The 12,967-nt window shown below is 38.1% G+C and overlaps 2 protein-coding genes across 4 annotated transcripts in view; one reads left to right on the top strand and one right to left on the bottom strand.

The window, feature by feature from the left end:
• Positions 1-12,967, top strand: part of KANSL1L (KAT8 regulatory NSL complex subunit 1 like) — a 579,301-nt gene that overhangs the window by 245,758 nt on the left and 320,576 nt on the right. The window lies entirely within an intron of this gene.
• CPS1 (carbamoyl-phosphate synthase 1) overlaps positions 1-12,967 on the bottom strand; it is a 308,550-nt gene that overhangs the window by 267,242 nt on the left and 28,341 nt on the right. Inside the window, exon 1 of one of the 3 annotated variants that reach the window (XM_084998959.1) lies at positions 2,849-3,056. The exons of the other annotated variants lie outside the window; for them this stretch is intronic. The gene's annotated coding sequence lies outside the window, so the exon portion shown is untranslated. Of the gene's footprint in view, positions 1-2,848; positions 3,057-12,967 lie in introns of those variants that run through there. 3 annotated transcript variants of the gene reach the window in all.

The raw sequence follows: 12,967 nt of genomic DNA, 5'->3' as shown, positions 1-12,967 counted from the left end.
CCTTTCTTAATTCCTTCAGTATTTTCATTACTTCCTTTTTGAATTTATTGTCTATTAGACTAAAGAGGACTGTTTCATTGTTTGTTCCTTCAGGGAAATTCTCTTGGTCATTTAACTGGGAGTGGTTCCTCTGCTTCTTCATTTTGCTTGTGTTTCTCTTACTCTGTGCATTTAGGAGAAACAATTATCTACTGTAGTCTTGGAGGGCTACTGATGTGGGAATATCCCTGAATAGCTTGTGTGGACTTGATAATTTTTTTGCCCTGAGGGCTGGTTTTTGTTTGACTGCTTGCTGTCTCTTTTCTCTCAGCATGTGCTGGCCATTATCCCATCGATGAGGATGTGCAGGTGTGTGGCCCATACATGCTCCCTGAAAGGTGGGGGCAGTGACTGTTGCACACTCACAAGACTCTCAGTGGAGGCATTGTTCTGTGCCCACCTCTTTATTCTGAGATGGTAGCAGCAGCTCATGCCTGCACCCAGAGCTCATGCAAATGATGCCCTGCTGCCTGAGAGCCCATGCAGAGGAAGCAGCTCTGATGGTGGTCCCATCTCTCCCCTCTTGCACCCCACAACACTGGCACCTTGCCCCTCTGGTGGGCCCAGGCTTCCTCCTGTATTCCCTCAGTTATGGCTCCCAACACCCTAAGCCCATCAGGTTGCCTATCCGCAGACCACCCCAGTCCTCTCACCAGGTCTGATCTCTGAACCCTGATCCTCAGGCTGGGATGTGCTGGGGGAGGAACTAACTGTCTGTGCAGTCTTCTCTTCACTTTGCCCTCCACAAAATGTTTACTACCCTCTCCTTCAAAGTTCTGAATCTCCCCTTCTTTCCCAGCTGGTGTCTCAACTTCCCAGTGTGTAGAAAACCTTCCTCTTTCATAGCTCCCTCCAGGGGCATTCGTCCCATCCTGATTCCTTTCCTGATTTCTGTCTTTCTGTTTCTTTTCTTTTTTTTTTTTCTTTTGCCCTATCCAGTTATGTAGAGGTTTTTCTGCCCTTTTGCAAGTCTGAGGTCTTCTGCCAGCAGCAGATGGAAGATTCAGTAGATGTTCTGTGAGAATCATTCTACATGTAAATGTATTTTTGATGTGTTTGTGCGAAAGCTGAGCTCCAAATCCTATTCCTCTGTCATCTTGATCCCAGCCTAATATTTCCTTTACATAGATATTTGTTTTATTGTATATGGCAACCTTTGTTAAGTTAGCTTATATACTGCTGCTCCCCTTGGCTGGAATCCTTATCCCCTCCCTCAACTACTACTTCCTCTCTTTCTGTTCTCAACCCAGTTATCCTTTCTTTAGGGAGGACTTCCCTGATGCTCTCATGATTTTCCAGCTCCATGTTCTCACAGCCTTGTTTATATACTCTTTAAAATACTCATCTCAGTGTTATTTGATATTTATTTGGGTGATGATTTACCAGTATTTTCTCCTTCAGCAAACTATAAGCTCAAGTTTTTGCTCACAACTGTATTCCTAGCACAGTGCACATGCTGTGGTAAATATTTAATATATGTTGTTAAATAAATTTCCTGAGACCACAGATAATATCTTCTATTGGACTGCATCCCAATTTTTATTCAGTGTTGTATACAAGGTAAAGGTAAATGTAGAGTATGCTAAACGCATAGCTTTCAATAAGTTGACACTAGGGAACTACTACACATTTGCACGAATATAATTTTTAAGACTCATAAGTAATATCTTTTTTACCTATTCCACACCCAAGTGAGTAATCCCTCGTTAACAAGAACAGTTTTCTCTATACCTAGCTTAAGCATAGCAATACATACAACAGGCTTTGCATACTGTATCATCACCAAAGCAGGAATGTAAAGTGAATCTATACTCTCTGCCTATGGCTTATGGAAAGATCTAACTCTGAATTCAGCAATGATTTATCCTATACCTAAGAAATAGGAGTACCAAATTAGCTCATGGCCTGATAAAAGAGGAACCTGAAAATATCGTCAAAATTTGTTGCCATTTATCCTAACTGACCCACCTTCAATTTAAACTGACTTTATAGAAATCATCTTGCTTTTCCTTATGGTTTCAAATAAAACTCATTTAACTAAAATACAATTGCATGTTATTACCCAAAATTATATATTCAACATAAACTATGAGCATCTAATATGGATCAACCACAATACTGTGTTGTTGCAATTAAAGTCATCCAGGCCAGACAATTTCTACATTTCATTCACTTCTCTTTCTCTAAAACATTAAAGGAGTCCAAGAACTTAGTCCACTACAACATTTAATTACAATTTTCTGTCATCTCTTATTCACTCATACTTCAAAATTTCCAATTTCTCCCTCTCTTTTATTCCTAGAGAATATTACAAGCATTCAAAACTCATCTCCTTCAATAAACAGTAAGAAGTTCTAGCATATCTAATTCTTTAGGGATACACTTAGTTACTAAATAAAGGGATGTGTGTGTGTGTGTGTGTGTGTGTGTGTGTGTGTGTGTGTGTGCGCACGTACGCTAGATATGTATCCCAGAGATCCACAACTCAAGCACAAGTGAGAAAGAGTGGAGAGAAAGTGACAGTGCCATCAAAGAGAGAGCACTGCAACAAATGAGACTGTGAAAGTGAATCCCAGGAGCTTCTCTTTCCAGGTCCTAAGCCCCTTTGTACTATCACTTTTCTATTGCAACAAACACAGCCATGAATATCTTGAGAACCACAGTGATATCATCTTTCAAATTAATATCCCAAATATATCATGCTTCACTGTTCTGAGGCATAATCTGTAGTCTTCCTAATCTTTCCCTACTATCCTTCAGTCAACACTCACCTTGGATCTTTCTGAAGTCCCTATAATTCCCTTCTTACCTGTCTGAACAGCAGCCAAACCACCACCGTTTCCCATTGTGGTGCAGCAGAAATGAATCAAACTAGTATCCATGAGGATGCAGGTTCGATCCCTGGCCTCACTTATTGGGTCGGGGCTCTTCCGTTGCTGTGAACTGTGGTGTAGATAGCAGACAGCTCAGATCCCGCATTGTTGTGGCTGTGGTATAGGCCAGCAGCTGTAGCTCCCATTTGACCCCCAGTCTGGGAACTTCCATATGCCATGGGTGTGGCCCTAAAAAAAAAAAAAAATCAAAAATAAACGTACATATGGAATTACATTGATTTTTATGGGTATATTTACATATATGACATCAGACTATATCATATTCTGTAACTTCCTATTTTCATTGTCTACAGATCTTTCCATATCAGTACATATTGACCTTCCTCATTGTTCCAAGGAATTGCATAGGAGAAAAACCACATGTACCATGTCAATTTAATCAATTTTTATTAATAGGCATTTATGTTGTAATTTTTTTCCTATTAGAAACAATGCTGTAGTGGTGTTCCCGTCCTGGCTCAGCATAACATACCCAACTAGAATCCATGTGGACATGGGTTTGATCCCTGACCTCATTCAGTGGGTTAAGGATCCCTCGTTGCTGTTAGCTGTGGTGCAGGTCACAGATGCAGTTCATATCCTGCTTTGCTGTGGCTGTGGAGTAAGATGGCAGCTGTAGCTCCAATTCCACCCCAAGCCTGGGAATTTCCATATGCCGCAGTTGCAGCCCTAGAAAGCAAAACAAAACAAACAAACAAAAAATGCTATAGTAACAGCATTATACAGAATCCTGGTTCATAAGTGTAAGTGTTTCATTATGGTTAATTTTTCTCAAATCTGTCTTTACATAAGAATCATCTGTGGGAGTTCCCGTCATGGCGCAGTGGTTAACGAATCCGACTAGGAACCATGAGGTTGCAGGTTCGGTCCCTGCCCTTGCTCAGTGGGTTAACAATCCGGCGTTGCCATGAGCTGTGGTGTAGGTCGCAGACGCGGCTCGGATCCCGCGTTGCTGTGGCTCTGGTGTAGGCCGGTGGCTACAGCTCCGATTCAACCCCTAGCCTGGGAACCTCCATATGCCGCGGGAGCGGCCCAAGAAATAGCAACAACAACAACAACAACAACAAAAAGACAAAAAGACAAAAAAAAAAAAAAAAAAAAAAAAAAAAAAAAAAAAAAAAAAAAGAATCATCTGTGGAGCTTTATGGAGTTTCCGTCGTGGCGCAGTGGTTAACGAATCTGACTAGGAACCATGAGGTTGAGGGTTCGATCCCTGCCCTTGCTCAGTGGGTTAAGGATCCGGCATTGCCATGAGCTGTGGTGTAGGCTGCAGACGCGGCTCGGATCCCGCGTTGCTGTGGCTGTGGCATAAGCTGGCAGCTACAGCTCCGATTAGACCCCTAGCCTGGGAACATCCATATGCCACGGGAGCGGCCCAAGAAATGGCAAAAAGACAAAAAAAAAAAAAAAAAAAAAAAAAAAAAGAATCATCTGTGGTGCTTTTAAAAATATCCATGCTGCCCAGGCCCCAGCCCCTCCCCAACCAGGCCAGTTAGATCAGAATTTCTGGGATTGGAACCCATCATGGCTATTTAATAAAATCTCCCAAGTAATTTTAAAATGCAACAAAAATGGTTACTCACTACTAAGTGTAAAGAACTGGAATTTGAGTTGAAGAATATATACATTGTACATTTTTAACTCATTTTGTAAATGATTAATTTCCATACAACTGCAAATTATGTATTACTTCTACTGCTTCAGGAAAGCTTCTCAGAAAAACTAAAAGTTTAAACCAAAAATCAGGAAAGGAGCTCTTTCTAAGCTAAAATGGCACCTCCGTAGAGATGCCTATATAAAATATGTGTCCACTCTCACCTAAAGGAGTTATTTTCTGGAGTTCTGGAGTTCCCATTGTGGCGCAGCAGAAACAAATCCAACTAGGAACCGTGAGGTTGCAGGTTCGATCCCTGGTCTTGCTCAGTGGGTTAAGGATCCAGTGTTGCCATGAGCTATGGGGTAGGTCACAGACGCTGCTCAGATCCTGCATTGCTGTGGCTCTGGTGTAGGCCAGCAGCAACAGCTCCGATTATAGACCCCTAGCCTGGGAACCTCCATATGCTGCGGGTGCGGCCCTAAAAGCCAAAAAAAAAAAACAAACAAACAAAAATAAAGGAGTTATTTTCACAGGAATTATTTTCCTTACCACTTGTGAAAATTTGCAATCATTTTATTTAGTTGATTATTATCTTTTATGGCCCCCAAGCCCCAGCAGAACTCCAAGAAAATAGGAATCAAATCCATCTTGTTCACCCAGTAATCTTAATGCCTATTATAACAGGGTCTAGCATGTTATAGGTGGTCAATACATGTGATAAATAATCCCTGTGGTTGCCTGGTCCATGGGTAAGCATGCTACGCTGTGATAAGGTACAATGAAATGAAGAGGAAATACGGCGTGCTCACACTTCCCAGGCCCAACACTTCCAAATAGAAAATAAGTATTTTTTTCTTACCCAAAAAGAACCTAAAAATTTACACAATCATGTAAGAAAAAGATTGATAAATATTGAAACTTGACTGTGTCGTGAAAAAATACAAAGGGATTAGAAGGTAGAATGTGACTAGCCACCTTTAGCAGTGAATTTGTCCCTTCCCTGCCAGTCCCCTGTGCTTTGGTAAGCCTCTAAAAAAACTTATACAACAAATGGTACAGTTAAGCATGAAGAACACTTGGAAATCTGGACACAGACTGTATCAGCTGTCACTGAGAACATGAGTCCTCAGCTGTTGTCCTTCTTTCTCCTTACAAGTAAGCCTTGTCACATGGTCCTATAAAAAGGAAGGGTCAAGAGAGAAATTTCACTTTGATTTTGATTATTATATCAAATTACTTGGGATCATAGTTGCAGAAAGGCTCTAAATTCTTCTAGAATTTAGATACAAAGGGAATAGAAGGTAGAAGGTTACACACATCTATATACGTGTTTAGACTTTCCTTTTACAATACGCCTGACCAAAACACGAAGATTATTGACTAAGTTGGAATGAAATCTTACACCTCTCTTCTTTGAAGTTTCAGGGTGAATTAGTTTAATTTTTTTTTTTTAGTTCTTTTTTTTTTTTTTTTGTCTTTTTGTCTTTTGTTGTTGTTGTTGTTGTTGTTGTTGTTGTTGTTGCTATTTCTTGGGCCGCTCCCACAGCATATGGAGGTTCCCAGGCTAGGGGTTGAATCGGAGCTGTAGCCACCGGCCTACGCCAGAGCCACAGCAACGCGGGATCCGAGCCGCGTCTGCGACCTACACCACAGCTCATGGCAACGCCGGATCGTTAACCCACTGAGCAAGGGCAGGGACCGAACCTGCAACCTCATGGTTCCTAGTCGGATTCGTTAACCACTGCGCCACGACAGGAACTCCTTTTTTTAGTTCTTAAAGTTTTTAAAATAAATCATTTGAGGATAGTTTTAGATTTATAGAAAAGCTGAAGAGAGATCCCATATACTCTGTACCCAGTTTTCTCTGCTGTTATCACCTTACTTTAATGTGGTGCATTCGTCGCAATTAATGAACCAATACTGAGACACTAGTATTTAGCTAAAGTCCATGCTTTATTCAGATTTCCTTAGTTTCTACCTAATGTCCCTTTTATCCTGAAATTTTATAGTTTTATAGTTTTATAGAGTATAGTTGATATACACTGCTGTGCCATTTTCTGCTGTACAGCCAAGTGACCCAGTCATCTACATAGGTATGTGTGTGTGTGTGTGTGTGTACGTACAACCCATTTCCTTTCTTACGTCATCTCCCATCATGGTCTATCCCAAGAGACTTGTTATATTTTCCTATGCGATACAATATAATGTCCCTTTTTTATTCTAGGATTCTATGTAGGACTCCACATTACATTTACTCATCATGTTCTGTTAGGCTCTTCCGGGCTGTGAAAAATTCTAGACTTTCTTTGTTTTTGATAAATCTTAAACATTTTTTTAAAGTGTTCGTCATGAATTTTGTAATGTTCCTCAATTTGGGTTTGATTGCTGTTCCTTACATGACTAGACTAGGTTGTGGGTTTTGAGGAAGAGCCTGTCAAACACTACCTCACCTTAATAGTCAAGCTTAATATAAAGAGTAATGTTTTGAGCATATACCCTCAATAAGATATGAATGGCATTATACCTTTGTGATTTCCATTTTTCAAGCAGAAAATTCTATATCAACGTATTTTTTTCCTCCATGAATTCATAAATTTGTAATATATATTTGGTAACACAAAAGGATTTGTATATATATATATATATATATATATATATAGTGAGATCAAGCCATTTCCCTGTTATTATGAAATAAAATGTTCCCATATCAAATTGTTTTGTTCAGAACACATAAAGCACTTTCACTTGTAAGCCTGTCACAGATTTTAAGGGATTTCTATACATGGAGCAAAGTATTCATATAGGCTGTGAATTAAAGTAAGAGCATATCCATCACTCAGGAATTCATTTGATAATCTAGAGTGGGGTAGGGAACTAGTAGACAAATTTCTGCTATTTACAAAAACAGAATTTCTATTGTAAACATAGCATTATATTTTGATTTCTAATTATTTAAACTTGACGAAAGCGATATACTTAGGTAAATAAAATATGTTCAGATTCTCATGACTACCTTATATGTAAGAAATGAGTATCAGCAGTTAATTCCAGTAATAATTGAGTACCTGGTGTGGGGCAGCATGGGGGAGAGAGCGAAAAAGAAAGCTTCTGAACCTATGTGGATAACATAATCCCATACATCAGGGCATCATGTGAGATCAGGAGACTAATGGCAGGTCAGCTGTGACTTAATGAATTATTGCTAATATGAGTCTGAATCTCTCTTAGCTATCAAATATGGAGAGGAATCATGACCTGTGCCAAGAAGGAGAATGCTTTTATGTCAGATAAAAAGAAAATAGCTAATAAATCTACATCTTTAAACACAATTATATTCAACGATTAGAATGCATAATGTGTTTACACACATACATATTTACATATGTATACTTTATATGTATATATACACACACATATATACATGCATTTTATACATATTTATATATATGTATATTCTTATATATGTAATGTGTGAATATGCTCTTTTAAAATCCCAAAATTGCTATTGGGTTTTTTCCTAATTAATAACTACTCATAAATCAGTAATTAGATGTCTCACAAATTAACAGAATAAAAGTGAGGATGGTACATTGATTAATCTATGCTTCTTCCTTCTTCTTCTTTTTTTTTTTTTTTTTTTGCTTTTTAAGGCCACACCCACAGCATATGGAAGTTCCCAGGCTATGGTTCAAATTGGAGCTATAGCTGCTGGCATACACCACAGCTCATGTTAACACTGGATTGCCAACCCACCGAGGGAGGCCAGGGATTGAACCTGCACCCTCATGGACACTAGTCGGATTCATTTCCGCTGTGCCACAACAGGAATTCCCATCCTACACTTCTTAAATGAGTCTAGCCTTGCAAACTGAGAAAGCTAAAGACCAAAAAGGAAAATCTTTCAAGTTACTCACCATAACCCCACCTAATGGATAAAGACCTTTTTTTCTTTATCTCTCTGGCCACTTGAGTAAATTTAAAAATTTATCCTGTCTCCCTAATATGGATAAAAAGTTTATGTGAAAAATAAATAATTTAGACTTGATTCCATTTAGAAAATAAAATGGATAAGTATCTGCTTTGATTGAAAGTTACTCTTAGTAAAACTACTTGGCAAGAGGGTAAATCTTCCTGTTATATCCATTCCATTTGATATTCATGATAGAAAAAAGTTAAGTGATAGATAGGAAGGAGTTTTGAATTATCTTTCTTTATCATACAGTTCACCACAATTTAAAAGAGAAAGAGAGAGTCAGAGTTTATGCTCCCTAGAAGGGAAGCGGCTCTAAGACTTAATGGGCTTTCCTAATACGTCTGCTTTCTATTTTTAAACACTACTACCTCTTTGCTGACCAACATTTTTTCCAAAATTATGGCAAGGGAGGAGGAGCATGAGCAAAGAAGCTGGGTGAAAGTGTGTGATACACCCTGCCAAAATCCCTGCCAAATTTGAAATCAAATCCTTGATTAAAATTTCTTAGGCATGGGGAAAGAAAAAAGATTTACAACTTCAGCAGAACTGTAATTCTACCAAGAAAAAGTATCAGTCAATCTACTTTACTGTCACCAAAGGATCTGAAGCTGGCTGGCTTTGCCATACTTCTTTCTCCTTTATATATGGAGGGGTGGGGGGTGGGGGAGTGGGGAGTTAAAAAAATTGATGAAGCCCTGACCCTTTAGATTCCATTTATAGTCTGAGCCGGAATGCCATCCCCCTTGACTAGTGAACTGTCCAATCCAGCTGCAAGTGTCAAGATTCTGTTAGGCACTAAGTGAAATATATATGCATGCCCTTATACCATTTAACACTCTGGGTCCACTTTCAAGATACTGGGCTGTGGATCAACCGAACCACCACTCCTCTTCCAAAGAATCACTTTAACAGGTTCCTCTAGAGGTGCTCCTCTTTTAACCCATCCTTTGAAATAAAATGGCACCAAAGAAAGACGTGAAGAAACCTGCTGCTGCTGCTGCCCCAGCCCCTGCCCCTGCCCCGGCACCTGCACCTGCACCTGCCCCACCCAAAGAAGAAAAGATTGACCTCTCTGCCATTAAGGTAATTAAAAGGGTGAAATGTTTGGTCACTGAAACATCTTTCAACAGTAGAGAACTCTAGGAACTTTCAGAGGGAAATATTTTTCACTGAAAGGAATAGAACTATTAAGCAAACTGGTAGATTTGGGGAGAAAAGAATCCTGACTAAAAAATAAATAAACTCTAACATATAATTTCAGTAAACTTATTATGAGTATGGTACTATATTTGGAAGCTGTATTTGCTCTGCCTTTTGTCCTCTATTTCCTTCTTTCACTAAGTTGTTAAAGAGCAAGATGTATAAGTTTTAAAACATTAAAGCAGTGGTTTTGCTTTTTTTAAAAAATAAAATCTCAGTGGAAACTGGATCTCTTTCTTAAAGCTACATCAAAAGGAAAGTTTTAGTTCCTATTTGTTTCCAAAAGTTTAAAAGCAGCTGATGACCCAGTTGTCCTGGATGTATTTACTTGACAGCTGCTTTATTTCATCTGCAAAAGAGAAAATTTCTGCAATTCAAGTTAATTCCCCCTGCAGTTTTGCTTAATAACATTTGATACAACAGTAACTGAGATCCCAGAGCAAACAACAATGCACTCAAGTGTTTTAGTGACTGTAACTGTCATCTTGTTTATTTACATACAGTATTTAATTCAAAATGTAAGTTGCTTTTAAATGAAACTAACTCTCCAAAATATTGTAAAACTTGTTGGTTTCTAGTAGAGCTTTTAGTTTTTGTCTTTGAGCCCTTGCATACTGATCTTGAACTAAGGAGAATGTGATTGATTTTCATGTCAACACTTTACTGCGATCAAAGTTCTCAACGGCCAAAAGATAATCTACTTTTGGAAAAATGACACTATGGATGTGCCTGTTACTTCTCAGTGATGTGACCCATCAAATGTGCACCTTCTCATTATTCACTGGGCTCTGATTGGTCTGAATGACAGTTTGAAAATCTTCATCTAAGGAACGCTGCCTTATATGGAAAACTAAAGTGGCTATGGGGTGATCATTTCACTTAAGCCAAAAGTTTTGTGCTTAATAAACCTGAACTTTGATAACCAAATACTTGTTATACAGAATTCTGTTTACTTGCAACCACTAAGCTAACATATAAATAAATAATTTATTGACTATTTTAGTACAGTTGTATATTTTTAAAAAATATTCTTGATGTAGGAGTTCCCACCATGGCGCAGTGGAAATAAATCTGACTAGGAACCATGAAGTGGCAGGTTCAATCCCTGGCCTCGCCGAGTAGGTTAAGGATCCAGCATTGCCATGAGCTGTAGTGTAGTTTGCAGACACAGCTCGGATCTGACGTTGCTGTGGCTGTGGTGAAGGCCTGCAGCTGGGAAACTCCATGTGCCATGGGTGAAGCCCTAGAAAGCAAAAAAAAGGACTAGGAAAAAATATTTCTGATGTAAACATTGAATTAAGAGTTCCCGTCGTGGCGCAGTGGTTAACGAATCTGACTAGGAACCATGAGGTTGGAGGTTCGGTCCCTGCCCTTGCTCAGTGGGTTAACAATCCGGCATTGCCATGAGCTGTGGTGTAGGTTGCAGACGCGGCTCAGATCCCGCATTGCTGTGGCTCTGGTATAGGCCGGTGGCTACAGCTCCGATTCAACCCCTAGCCTGGGAACCTCCATATGCCGCGGGAGCGGTCCAAGAGATAGCAAAAAGACAAAAAAAAACAAAAACAAAAAAAAACATTGAATTAGATCACCCTTGGATGTACGTGATGATATTAAATATATTTAAAATTTTACAGCATTCTATTTAAACATGAGATTTTATGTGTCAAAGTAGAACACAAATCATAAATATATTATCTTGAGTTTGTAGGTAACTGAAGTCATATTTGAAAAAAGTTGGTCATAGAATCTAATATTGGTTAGGAACTATTCTTAATGAATATCCACTTAGGAGGAGAAATGAATGTCATATCTTCCAATAAATGTTCTATCTTGAGGACTGCATGCATACAGTTCATTAGGAGAAAATCAAATTTTTCTTCTCCAGTAACACTAGTTAATGTATCTTATAACTGCACACTGACTACATTATACAATAAGCGTGATTACAGCCACTACAATAACTCTGATTGTCTCAATTCTTTGACTCTCCACTTTATATTAATGCTAGAGATATGAATCAGTGTCAAAGTTATTCCTCTTTTATTTATTGTGATTTATAAGATAATATCACCTCTTTGTATCTGGGACTACAAGCATTTAGAAAGAAAACAAGGTGCTTTCTTAGGAAGAAAAAGAAGTGTCCCACTAATGAAAACAGGCATTAATTTCCTTTCCCAAGGAATTGTGTAAGAATAAATAAATGAATAAAAATTTAGTTTGGCTGGTAAGAAGTCTCTAAGACAAAAAAACAATGACTTTTTAAATCCAGAAATGAAACTGATTGCTTCTTCATAGTCAGCAGAAAAGGGACACTTTCTGAATCTTGAAAACTGGTTTATCCCTCCTTCTACATATTGAATTAATGCTAGTGTGAACTAGTACAACTAAGCGAAAGGAGGAAATAACTCCTAGAGAGTCTCTGTAAAGACGGAAAATGCTCCATCTTCACTATTTCATTGTGGGATAGAGAAGCGATGGGTCTTGGATAAGGGATACAAACCAAAAAGGAGAAGTTAAATAAATCTAGAAGAAGCAGGAGGAAATTAAGCTTTACTTTTCATTGAGAGCCCATTCCTAATAGAAAAAAAAAAAAGAACAATTGAAATGAACATATTTTTGTTAAAGAGGTTAAACAGCTTTGGTGATTTGCATTCATCAGTATGAAATCAGTTTATAGGTATTATAACATAGCTACAGATTGTGATGTAACTTGAGAACTTTATAAAATCTAATTTCATCCAATAGGTAACAAGACATTAAAATGTGCATTAAAACATTTCATATTATGATGTTTTTAGTCACTCAATGATATTTCTAGATATATTACCTCAGACAAGTTATAAACTTTTTTCAAGCAGAGAAAATGAACTTCAAAGAAATTAATAGAGCTGTTATATATGTTCATTAACTTTCCAAAAACTCGATAAAGAACAAAACTTAATTGGATTTTACACTTTCTTTCATAAATCATATAAGATTAGAAAGCTAGCTGTCCTTTACACTTGAAGTAGCGCTGAAGTTTAAGTGGAACTATCTTTGTGTAGTATAATCATAGTAATTGTAATATTTAATCCCTCAGTACTATTCCCAGTTAATATCTATATTCCATATTATAATATTACTAGCCATATATTTGACTCCCCAGAAAATTTGAAAAGTGTGAATTAGTTTTATCAATTTCTTTTTCTTTTCTTTTTTTTTTTTTTTTTTTTGCCTTTTTAGGGCCACACCTGCAGCATATGGAATTTCCCAGGCCTAAGGGCT

The sequence above is a fragment of the Sus scrofa genome, chromosome 15 (genome assembly GCF_054392235.1).
Source record: "Sus scrofa isolate SSC_HxYL_T2T_F1_AM1 chromosome 15, Sscrofa_HxYL_maternal_Yorkshire_Landrace_v2.0, whole genome shotgun sequence".
Lineage (NCBI taxonomy): Eukaryota > Metazoa > Chordata > Mammalia > Artiodactyla > Suidae > Sus > Sus scrofa.
This window is presented reverse-complemented; position numbering and strand designations above follow the sequence as displayed.